Below are 11,859 nucleotides of genomic sequence, written 5' to 3'. Positions count from 1 at the left end.
ATTCTGGAGCAAGTCCAGCCAACGTCATCATATGCAGAACGGTCAGAGAATCGCCTAAGTAAACTCGGGCAGAATTTTGAGGAGGACCCTTAAAATTCTAAAGAAGTCGCAATGTCTCTAAAGTGTCATAATCATTGGTTCATCTAATTAATCCGATATTGCATAGTAATGTATTTTAAATAACTACATTCATCATATGCGCGCACATTTTCGAAAACTTTATTTTTATGAAGGAGCCAGATGCTACCCGTGGTAACTCCAGCAGGACTTCGATACAGAGCAAAACAAAGAAGACATGCAGAGGAACGAACCAACCTTCCCCCGTAAAACTCACGATTGTCCTTTGGATGAAGGAACAAGAAATATTTTCAAATTCGGGCACACCTCATAATCAATATCTTCATAACGACAAAGCTGCCAAACACCAACACATTTCCAGCTAAGAAATACTCTGCTACTACTTACTATTTGTTCATTGCATAAGACAAAGCATTGTCCCCATATTGCATGAGGCTTAGCCCCATATCCTTAATTGTATAAGGCTAAGCACTGCCTTCCCCTGCATGAGACTAAGCATTATGTCTATTTTGCATGAGGCTAAGCCCTGCCTCCTTATTTGCATAAGGCTAAGCATTGTCTTCCCCTGCATGAGACTAAGCATTGTGTCCACCTTTGGATGAGGTTAAGCCCTGCCTCCTCAATTGCATAAGGCTAAGCACTGCCTTCCCATGCATGAGATTAAGCATTGTCTCCATTTTTTCATGAGGCTAACCCATGCCTCCTTAATCGCATAAGGCTAAGCACTGCCTTCCCCTGCATGAGACTGAGAATTGTCTCCATTTTTTCATGAGTCTAAGCCCTACCTCCTTAATTGCATAAGGCTAAGCACTGCCTTCCCCTGCATGAGACTAAGCATTGTCTCCATTTTTGCATGAGGCTAAGCCCTACCTCCTTAATCGCATAAGGCTAAGCACTGCCTTCCCCTGCATAAGAGTAAGCGTTGTCTCCATTTTGCATGAGGCTAAGCCCTGCCTCCTTAATTGCATAAGCCCAAGCACTTCCTTCCTCTGCATGAGACTAAGCATTGTGTCCATTTTGTATGAGGCTAAACCCTGCCTCATTAATTGCATAAGGCTAAGCACTGCCTTCCCCTGCACGAGACTAAGAATTTTCTCCCACTTGCATGAGGCTAAGCCCTTCCTCCTCATGCATGAGACTAAGCATTGTCTCCTATATATCATAAGGCTACCCTTTATCCTCCTTGCATGAGATGAAGCATTGTCTCCCATTTTGCATGAGGCTAAGCATTGCCTCCCTAATTGCATAAGGCTAAGCTCCGCCTTTCCTTGCATAACCCCAAATGCTATGCTACTTGAAATCTAGCACTATTCTCCACCTCGGGGCTAAGCTCTACCCCCGATCTTACACAAGACTAAGCTCTGTCTTATTTCGCTTCGCATAACCAAACAGAATGTCTTTGCATCTCATGGGCTGAAATACCGCCATTTTAGTCCGAAGGTGTCATAGTACGAAGGCATCATCCTCATAGCCGGAAGACACCATGCCATGGACTGAGGATCTCTCAATATCACACATCATTATTCAAAGGCGTCATAGTTCAGAGGCACCATTTTCATGACCCGAGAACATCATTTCATGGCCTGTGAATCCCCTATCACGCAATTCATGGCCCAGTACATCATGGTCTAAGGACACCATCCCCATCGTCCAAAGATAGCTTTCATGGTCCAAAGAGAATTTGCATCATGTTTAAACTCTCAAGATAATCCATATATACTTGCATGCATTGTGTTTTAAGTTTTGCAGGTAATCCAGGAAGTAACCGTTCTCCTAACGGGAGCAATCTTCACTCCGGTTTCTGTTCAACGTTCACATCCTACAATTATTTCAAACGTAACCAACCACCGTCTGTTACCCATTCACATCTGATAACCGTTCAAATATCCATAACCATTCCAAGGTACATCCATTCACTATTCCGATATCATCCTATCTAGAAGAACTTGTCCGATCCTATAACAACTCCATCGGCTTATTCCACCGTTGGATCAAGAACTACAGACGGCCTGATTCCCGTAAAACCAGCATATGTAGGCAACTTAGAAACCGGAGTTCGGCCTGTATTTTTCCAAACCATCCCATTCGGTCAAAATCGGTCATCATTTCTTTACCCGATAACACATTGCTCATTCCCGGGTAAAGAGGGGCAACTGTTGATACCCAATTTTTCCTTCATATTTTAAATATATATATATATATATATATATATATATATATATATATATATATATATATATATATATACACACACACACACACACACAACATATGCATCATCATTTAGTTCATGATTTTTAAAGGCTTTAAATCGATTTATTTTCGTATTTTTATACCCACTAATTATCCTTCAAATTATTTTTATGATGATTTAATCATCGAAACTTATCATTTACACCAACATGATGTTTTAAATATTTTCAGTGCATATTTTAATTACATTTGCATTTCTAGGGCTAATTGCATATGTTTGCAATAACAGCCCATATTCATGTATAATTATATTATTTATGCGAAAATGACTCTTTATATTTTTATAATATTAAGTAATTATTTTTAATCATTTTAGTGCACAAATAATATTTTTTGTATTTATTAATTACTTTTATAAATTATTCTGTTATTAAACATTGGGTATTTAAAAACTAGCCTAAAATCCTACCTATTTTCGAAACAATTACTGGCCAAAAATCTAATACCCTAGCCCAAATAACCCCCAGCCCAAATTAATTAACCCAACCCCACAACCCGGTCGCGACCAGTTTTAACCACCCGACCTAGTTCCCATCTAATTGTGGTCGTTGATCTCTGAGATCAACGACTCACATAAACCTTCCCTTTTAATTACCACCCGCATCCCTAACCCTAATCATTTCCCACCATCCACCGCCCTCATATCCCACCTCCCTTATCCCACCTAAGAACCCTACCCCCCCCCCCTCAAAAATCTCTCATAGTCCCACGCGATATGGGATTCATCATCTTGCTATTTGTAAGTATGAATATTTATGTATCTCTTATGGATTCTTACTTACCCTAAAATTAGGGTTTGCAGATCTCTGTTAATCGAACCAAAATAGGTTTGATTCTCTGATTTTAAGTATTATTATGTCCATATTCGTCCTATATTCTACTATGGCCTGTTTTTATTATATATTTGTCTTACCATAAAATTAGGGTTTTCAGATTTCCTTACATCGAACCAAAATTGGTTCGATTCTCTGATTTTTATTGCTATTTGTGTCTATATTCATCCTATGTTATTATTTTGTGTATATTCTGGTAATATTTGTTTTCCTAAAAACTAGGGTTTGCTTAGTTCTCCTAAATTGATTCTGAATCAGTTTTGCATGCTATTCTTTCCCTTTTCTTTAAGATTGATTGATTGTTTTTCCTTGTTTGTGTGTTTAATTTTGCTACTATAAAAACCCATCCCCCTTCTCCTTTCTGGACAGAACTTTAATCGCTATTCTCTCACTAAAGACTGAAGTTTTCTACTCTATACTTGTTTACTATTCTATTCTATTTGGATCTTGGCCGGCTGAAAGCCAAGGCCACCGGACTTCTACTTTTTTTTACCTCTCCTGGGTGTGAGCATTGCCTGGATTCTTGAAACCCTTGGAACTTGACACATTCAGGACTCTGGGTCCTTACTGTAATCCTTTTCTTGTTTATTGAACAATCACTGATTAGTTTCTAAATCCAAGCAATGTTTACTCTATTATGTTAAGCATGTTCTCTGAAACTCCATGATTCAATGTATTTCTTTGACTCTTTTCTGCCTAATTCTTCCTATGATTGTAAGCCTAATAATGTCTCTGCACCTAGATTAGTTAGTTTGGAAAGAATGAAGCATGCTTAGTTTAGTATTGTTGATAAATCAAATGTTTTGTTTTGACTATATGGTCTAATCCATGTTTCTCTGCCTAATTCTGAACTTCTAATGGACAATGGATGTTATTAACCTCCCTCTATTTTGTTTAAGACCTTACCCCGAATGTTGTATGCTTCTAAGACTATTGTTTCCACTATATGTGTTCTTGCCATGACCAATATGTACCCCTAATGACTTGTGATCTTTTAAAACTAATCTCATTTGATTAATACCCTCTATTATACCTGATCTTGTTTGTGTTATACTGTCTAAACCTGAGTTAGTATAATTTGATCCATTAAGTTATAAACTGGTTGCATTACTTGGTTTTACTCGCCTAATGCCCTTGCATGTTAACTTTGCAATCCTAAAATCTTTGTCTCTTGGCACATGTCACCCTGCCCTGTGTGTTAATTTGATTTTGGAGTTTATTATGTGATTATCCTATAGTGTTTGCAAATGCTTTTCCAAACTTATTATCTTTATCACTTGTTTCTAATTCTAGGGCTGGCTGAAAGCCAAAGCCCTTCCCCCTAAGTCTCTTCTATCAACCTCCCTAGTGTGAGCACTACCCTGGGTTCTTGAATCCCTTGGGAACTCTGACACACGAGGGTCCAGGTTCTTTGCCACTTTTTCTAATTGCTCAACTTTGCCCCCTTCTCACCTACTGGATAAACTATTTGGTTTGTGTAAATGGCCATACCTCTGGGACTTTTGATGGCTACTGGATGTGGGCTATTTTGTGTGAATGGAGATTGTCTCTGGGCTGCTGTGAAACTGTGTTAAAGGCCTAGCTAGGCTAGGTATACATTGGGCCTGCCTTAGGCCCACTATAGCTATTATGTAATTCTGTAATTTATTTCACTCATTGGGTTTGTAATAATGTTATAATAACAATTGGGGTGTTAGTAAAATTGGAAAAATGGGTTTATTCTAATATTTGCATGAACGGGTAGAAATCCTGTCTATAGGTATTTAATTTGCTCGAACATGTTCTGCTACTATCTGTGTTAGATAACCTGCCTATAGGACTTTAGTGTTTAATTCATTTAACATATTCTGCTTCTACATGTTTGTTAGATATCATCTCTATAGGAAATAAAGTGACCAATGTTTCAATTTTCATTACGGCATATTCATTAGATACTATGACCCTAGGGTTATGTTAGCTTATGTTCTGCAAATCTGCATTTTAGAAATCATGCCTATAGGGTTTAATTGGTTAATGTGATGTTGTTATAATTGCTCACTTAAGAGACATGCCTATAGGAGCTAAAGCCAGTTTTAATCTCTAATTGTAGAAATCCTGCCTATAGGATAATCCCACTCGCTTTTAACTGTTAATATTGAACTTTCAGCATTGTTTCTATTAGAAAGCACGCTTATAGGATCAAATTGAGTAGTTCTGAATATCTTCCATGGTTATCACTGCTAACTACTACGTAAATCACCTAGATAACGTGTCTAGAGGTTTAATCGCTTATAATCTGTAATCAACGGGCAATTGTGTAGTCGCTTAGAAGCTGTATCTAAAATGGCACCTTGCATCTGAAACTGCCTTTACGTTTGAATCCCAAGGTCACATAGAAACCATGTCTATATGGCCTAATGGCTTTAATCTGTCTCAATCCTGAAATTGTCTAACGCTTAATGTGAAAATTTGTTCGCGAGCATTTGTTGTCTAAGCGACGACTCTCTCTTTTAACACCTTCCTTTAAAAGAGTTGTCACGTGTCGAAGCCCGATTTCGCGAGAAAGAGGGATGCAACAACTATCAACACCAACGTCCATCATGGGCAGACGTACTTGAATCTTCACAAAATATGTGCAGAAGCATAGTATGAGTACACCACAACTGTACCCAGTAAGTATCCTGCCTAACCTTGGTAGCCTGGTGACTAGGCCAGGTAAAAACACCTACCAGGACATAATAAACAATATGAAAAAGTAATAACGATACATAATGGAAGGCAGATAAATAACTAATACAAAACAAGTTAATAACGTAAACTAATACCAGAATAGTAAGCATAGAGATAACATAAAGGAAGCAATTAAAGAGAACTACATAAGTCAAATAAAGAGTCAAATTGATAAGACAAGGAAGAATAAAATCAACAAGAAGTATTTCACAATAACTCTTTACAACATGAGATAAACAACAAGAATCACGGACGAGGAACCACCTTGTACACAACAAGAATCTCAACCGAGCTACCGCCTTGTATATAACGAGAATCACAATCGAGGTACCGCTTCATATTCACATTTTTCTCGCAATCCTTATACCGCCACGTGAGCCTTACATTTATATAGTTTTGAAAATATTTTTCTCGAAATAGCTACACGCACTTTATCCCACCTTATGACGCCATGTGGTTTCAAGTAATTCCCTTACAAGCAATATGCACATAACTCCCACCTTATGCCGCCACATCCATATTAACCCCAATCCTTATACCGCCACATGCGCATCAATATCTCATCATAATATCAACTCGCACCACAAGTGCCCATATGTCATAACTTGCCAATAATCAACAATATCAATGTTTACACAACAAAAGCGCATGGCTCAACCTCAATGTGTACAACAATATCAACAATGACAATGAAGTAAATTTCTCAATAAAAAAATATCTCAACAATTTACACTTAGCCTCAATGTGATAACTGCTTTCACAACTTCAACACCAATAACTCAACAATGAGAAAGTTAATGTGTAACCACGATACTAAATAGAAATAACTCACAATGGAAGAGATAACATATAACAATGACTTCAAATAAGGATAATCAACAACAAAAGAGATAACATGTAACAATAACTTCAAATAATGATCAATCAACAATGGAAGAGACAACATGTAACGATGACTTAAAATAATGGTAAATCGATAATGGAAGAGATAATATGTAACAATGAAAGAGGCAATAAGTTCAACTAAGGCATAAGATCAAAATTTCAAGTAAAATGTAGAACTTGTGTTAACAACGTCATTTAAGGCATATAAGGATAGACTAACATAAGTAAGAGTAGATTGACTATGATAATTTAGAACATGATATAACAATTCAATTAAAGCATGGAAAGAGTCTAAGTAGCCTAAATCTGTCAAATATCAAATATAACCCGTGTACGCACTCGTCACCTTGCGTACACGGCTTCACAAAGCACAAATGACCCAATCAATTCCAAACCTGAAGGGTAGTTCTCCCACACAAAGTTAGGCAAGATACTTACCTCAACTAGGCCAACTTAACCCTCAGAAATAGCTTTGCCCCTAAAATTTGCCTCCACACGGCTCAAATCTAACAAAAATTGACTTAATATCATCAAATAAGCAAGGAAAACCAATTACAATGGATAAAGCTATGATTTTTACACTTTTCCCAAAAAGTCAACAAAAGTCAATCCAGGGCCCGCCCGGTCAAAACAGGGGTCCAAGGGTAGATTCCGACTATCCATAACCCCACGAGTTCATATATATAATTAGTTTCAAAATCCGAGTCCAAATCAACTCTCAAAACTAAAATTCTTATTTTTCAAAAACTTGATAAAGTTTCACAAATTTTCACTTTGATTCACAACATTTTGATATTAAATCTAAGATATATTGATGAAATATTGTTGGAAATTGATTAGAATCAACCAATATTTGTATAGTAAAATCCACTCTCCAAGTCGCCTTCTACTAAGTATAGGGTTCTAAAATGAGAGAATATGTTGAAAACTCCTGTCTCTCAGCCCTTATGACCAGATGCAGATGTCGCAATTGCGAATCAGGGGTTGCATTTTCGAACACTAACATTCTCAAGACAAGTCACAATTGCAACAAAGGAATCACAATTGTGAAGCTGGTCAATATCACAAATGCCACCAAATGATCGCAATTGCGAATTGGCCCTCAGGCCTAGAGGCTTCGCACATGCGATGGTGAAGTCGCATTTGTGACATCTGAATGCCCCCTCTCACCTTCACAATTGCGAGGCTAGTGCTCGCAATTGCGATAACTAAGAACTAACATACTAACAACTTCATTTTCAGTTCAACCATTCTGAATCATGTCCGCAAATAATCAGAGCCATCGGGGTTCCAAATCAAACATCCACACAATACTAAGGTATAATACAAACTTGGTCGCACGATCAAAATACAAAAATAACATCTATAAGTATGAATCGAACACTAAAATGCATGCATTTCAAAGTAAAGTTTAAGAACTACTAGAATTGCAACTAAGCGTCGGAATCCTATTATTTAAACTCCAAATGATACCAAATTTTACAGACATGTTCTAAATATCATAACGGACCTATTCCAAGTCCCAAAATCAAATTCCGAGCTTGATAGCTAAAAGTAAGCCTACAACCAAACCTTTAAACTTCAAACTGCCAAATTTCTGTAAAATAACACAAATCAACCTACGGACTTCCGACTTCAATTCCATGCACATGCCCTTATCCAACATCACGATACGAAGCTATCGAAGCAATCAAAACACCGTTCTGGCTTGTTTTCACAAAAGTCAAAGTTTGAACAATATTTCTAACTTAAGCTTCTAAGCCAAGAATCAAAGGATCCAAATCAATTTGAAATCTTCTCAGAACGAAACTAATCATCCTCATAAGTCATAAAACCATAGGCACACATGTGTGAAGCATCAAAAGGGAAATCAGGTCGCAATTACATAAAATGACCGGTTGAGTCGTTACATTGGATTGGCGTAAGAATTTTTTACTCGAATTTGTTATTATTTCATGATTCCATCCTCGATTTTAGTGTTTGATTAATAATTTGTATTGGAGAAATTAGAGATTTTAGTAAAAACTTTCTAAAACATACATTAATGGTTTGAAGGACGATTTGTGGTCGGAATTGAATGGTTTTTGTACGATTGGACTCGTATCAGAATGTGTGTTCGAAATTTGTATGTTTTATGGGGTTCCGAGTGCGGGCTCGAATTGACTTTTTGGCTTTCATTAAAGAGAAAAGATTTATTATCCAAAATTATTTCCTATGGCTTTTATTTATGATCTTAAGTTATTTTTTCTAGATTCGAGTCGTCTGGAGGTTGTTTCACAATGGAAGGGCTTCTTATAGTGTTGATTTAGCTTCATTGAGGTAAGTATCTTGCCTAACTTTGTGGGGGAGAAATTCTCCCTTAGGAGTTCGGTTAATTATTCTAGGTGACGAATTTGTACACGGGCTTATATGTGGCATTTGACTAGTTTAGACTCTTAGGCTTCTTTCTTGCATTTAATTGAAGTGTTTAGCACATGTTCTATCTTCTATGGTCAAGTTTACTCTTACCTGCTTTAATTGTTAATTGCAATTACTTGTTTAATTTATGCCTTATTCGTTGCGTGCCTTAAGTGTTAATTGATTCTTTGTAATCGTACCTTTATTTATGAATTGTTATTACCTGCTGTTTGACATATGAGTCAACATGTAACTAATTTATCCGCTTGTGACCTTCTTTGTTTAAATTCATTATTTCATATAATTTTGTGATACCACGTAGCTGGTTGGAGTTTGTTTACTTAATTCATATTGTTTGGGGAACGGGTTTCATGCCGCAACAATATTGAAATGATATAGAAAGATATGATATTGAGCGATAAGGACGGCTGATATGATATAGGTGGGATCGGGTTGCACATCGCAACATATTGATATGTTGTAACTGTTTGTGACAGTAAAGTTATTCTACGTTGTGATTCTCATGGTTCATTCTCCGTTGGAACAGTTTATTCGGATGAACAGTTATTGTTGTTTCTTAAATCATTTCACTTGTATTTTTATAGTATATGGTTGACTACCGGTATTCTAGTAATGGAATGATTGAGATTTCCTGTGTGAGTCATGCATTCTACGTGGTGTGGTGTGTTGATTTAACATGCCAATTTGTACCTCTGTTATTTCCTGGTAAATTAATTATTACGGTTAATTTACGTGCGTGGGGTCAGTATCCTATATTCGGTTGAATTGATGGTAACCTAGTGGTTCTAAATAAAAGAATTATTAAGGTGCTTCACATATGTGACTTTCAAAATAAAACTCGCTATATCACTTGATACTTTACTATTTTGTTTTAAGCAACTATACCACTCGGCAGCACTTACCTAGTGGCTAATATATAAATAAAATCCCAAAATGGGTCTAAAACTTACAAGATTTCCAAACAAAAATAGAAAAGCTAAAATCTAATGAACTAGCTATTATAACATAATAAGTTGAATGCTTCCTTCTCCTATAAGTGTATGCGATTCCAATTGTCATTGGCAAATACTAAGAAGCACCTATCAAGCTCTCACCACGCCCCAGGGTATATTGTCCATAGGCTAAAATAAATTTCACACATCTCCACCACAGAGTTGAAGCTAGCATAGTCTTCCAAGTGTAGCTACTATATGATCTCCATATGCGGTGGACTGATTTTGTCCAAGTATTAATCATGTGCTCACTCATCAAAATTAATGTGTAGAAGAGGAGCCTGGATTTAGGCAGGCTTTACAAGGAAAAATCCATGCTTGAGCTGGCTTTAGGCAGGCTTTGCAAGGCAAAAGCCAGGCTTGAGCTGGCTTTAGGCAGGCTTTGCAAAGCAAAAGCCAGGCTTGAGCTGCCTTTAGGAAGGCTTTGCAAGGCAAAAGCTAGGCATGAGCTGGGTTTAGCCAGGCTTTGTAAGGCAAAAGCCAGGCATGAGCTGGCTTTAGGCCAGCTTTGCAAGGCAAAAGCCAGGAATGAGCTGCCTTTAAGCAGGCTTTGCAAGGCAAAGGCCAGGCTTTGAAACTATGCCATTTTGTGATCTTGTAAGCTCAGATCCTTCCCTACTAGAACCTTTAATGTAAACATCATTCTAAACCTTGCTAAACCATCCTCAGATTGAGTATGAAAGCATGGTAATACCACTGAGAACTGATTCAACAATCTCCATAAATTGTACCATCCCACACCTGTTTATCACATTTTTTCTGTACACTATCAAAGCACCCCTAGAATGATCATGGGACCATGCTAATACCATTGGAAAGTACCTTAATAGCATACTGAATGAGACAAAGAAACATGCAGGTTTGTGTAGAGTCCAATCCTGTGAAGCCATCAGTCTGGGGTTCTTCTCTTTGGTATCCTAACCCTAAGGTTAGGTGATTGAGATTTTTCTAGATTGATCAACCTCTTCCCTACACTAGGCAGTTCAAAGAATGAATGAAACTCAGATGTACCTACAAAAGAGAACACAATGTACGCTATAAAATCTGCCACTGGGTTGCCTTCTCTGAACACATGTTGAAAGATCACATTGAAGTTGTCCTTCATCTCTATAATTTTCTTCACGTCCTGTGCAATTTCCCAAGGAGGATCCCATTCCCCTTCTATCACCTTCTTCATCACCAATGAATCAGTCTCCAATATGAGAGGGTGAAGATCATGCTCCACACAGTATTCCAACCCTTGAAGAATAGCCTTAGTTTCATCTACCACATTAGTTGTCACTCCTAGGTCTACTGCCCTAGCATACACCATATCACCTTCATCATCCCTCACACAAAAGCCTAGGGAGCTAGGTCCAGGATTGCCCTTTGAAGCTCCATCAGTATTACATTTGTACCAACCATGAAAAGGAAGCTTCCATGTTGCTCTTGTAGTGATCAATATAGGTTTATATCCTTCAAAGTATTGAATCATGTCTGGCCATAACAAGGGAATATTAGGTATCCAAGCATACCTCACCCTTGCCAGTTGATGCAATGTCCTATTTATCTCATGAATCACCCTATTTGTGGACACTGAACCCCCATGTTTACCTGCATTTCTTCTCTTCCAAAGCTCCCAAGTGATGATAGCTGGTACTGCTTGAAATAGTGGCTTTAATTTTGGACAACACTGAGCATACCACCAATGC

The sequence above is a fragment of the Nicotiana tabacum genome, chromosome 12 (assembly GCF_000715075.1).
Source record: "Nicotiana tabacum cultivar K326 chromosome 12, ASM71507v2, whole genome shotgun sequence".
Taxonomy (NCBI): Eukaryota; Viridiplantae; Streptophyta; class Magnoliopsida; order Solanales; family Solanaceae; genus Nicotiana; species Nicotiana tabacum.
The sequence above is the reverse complement of the archived record's forward strand: the minus strand, read 5'-3'. Positions refer to the sequence as shown.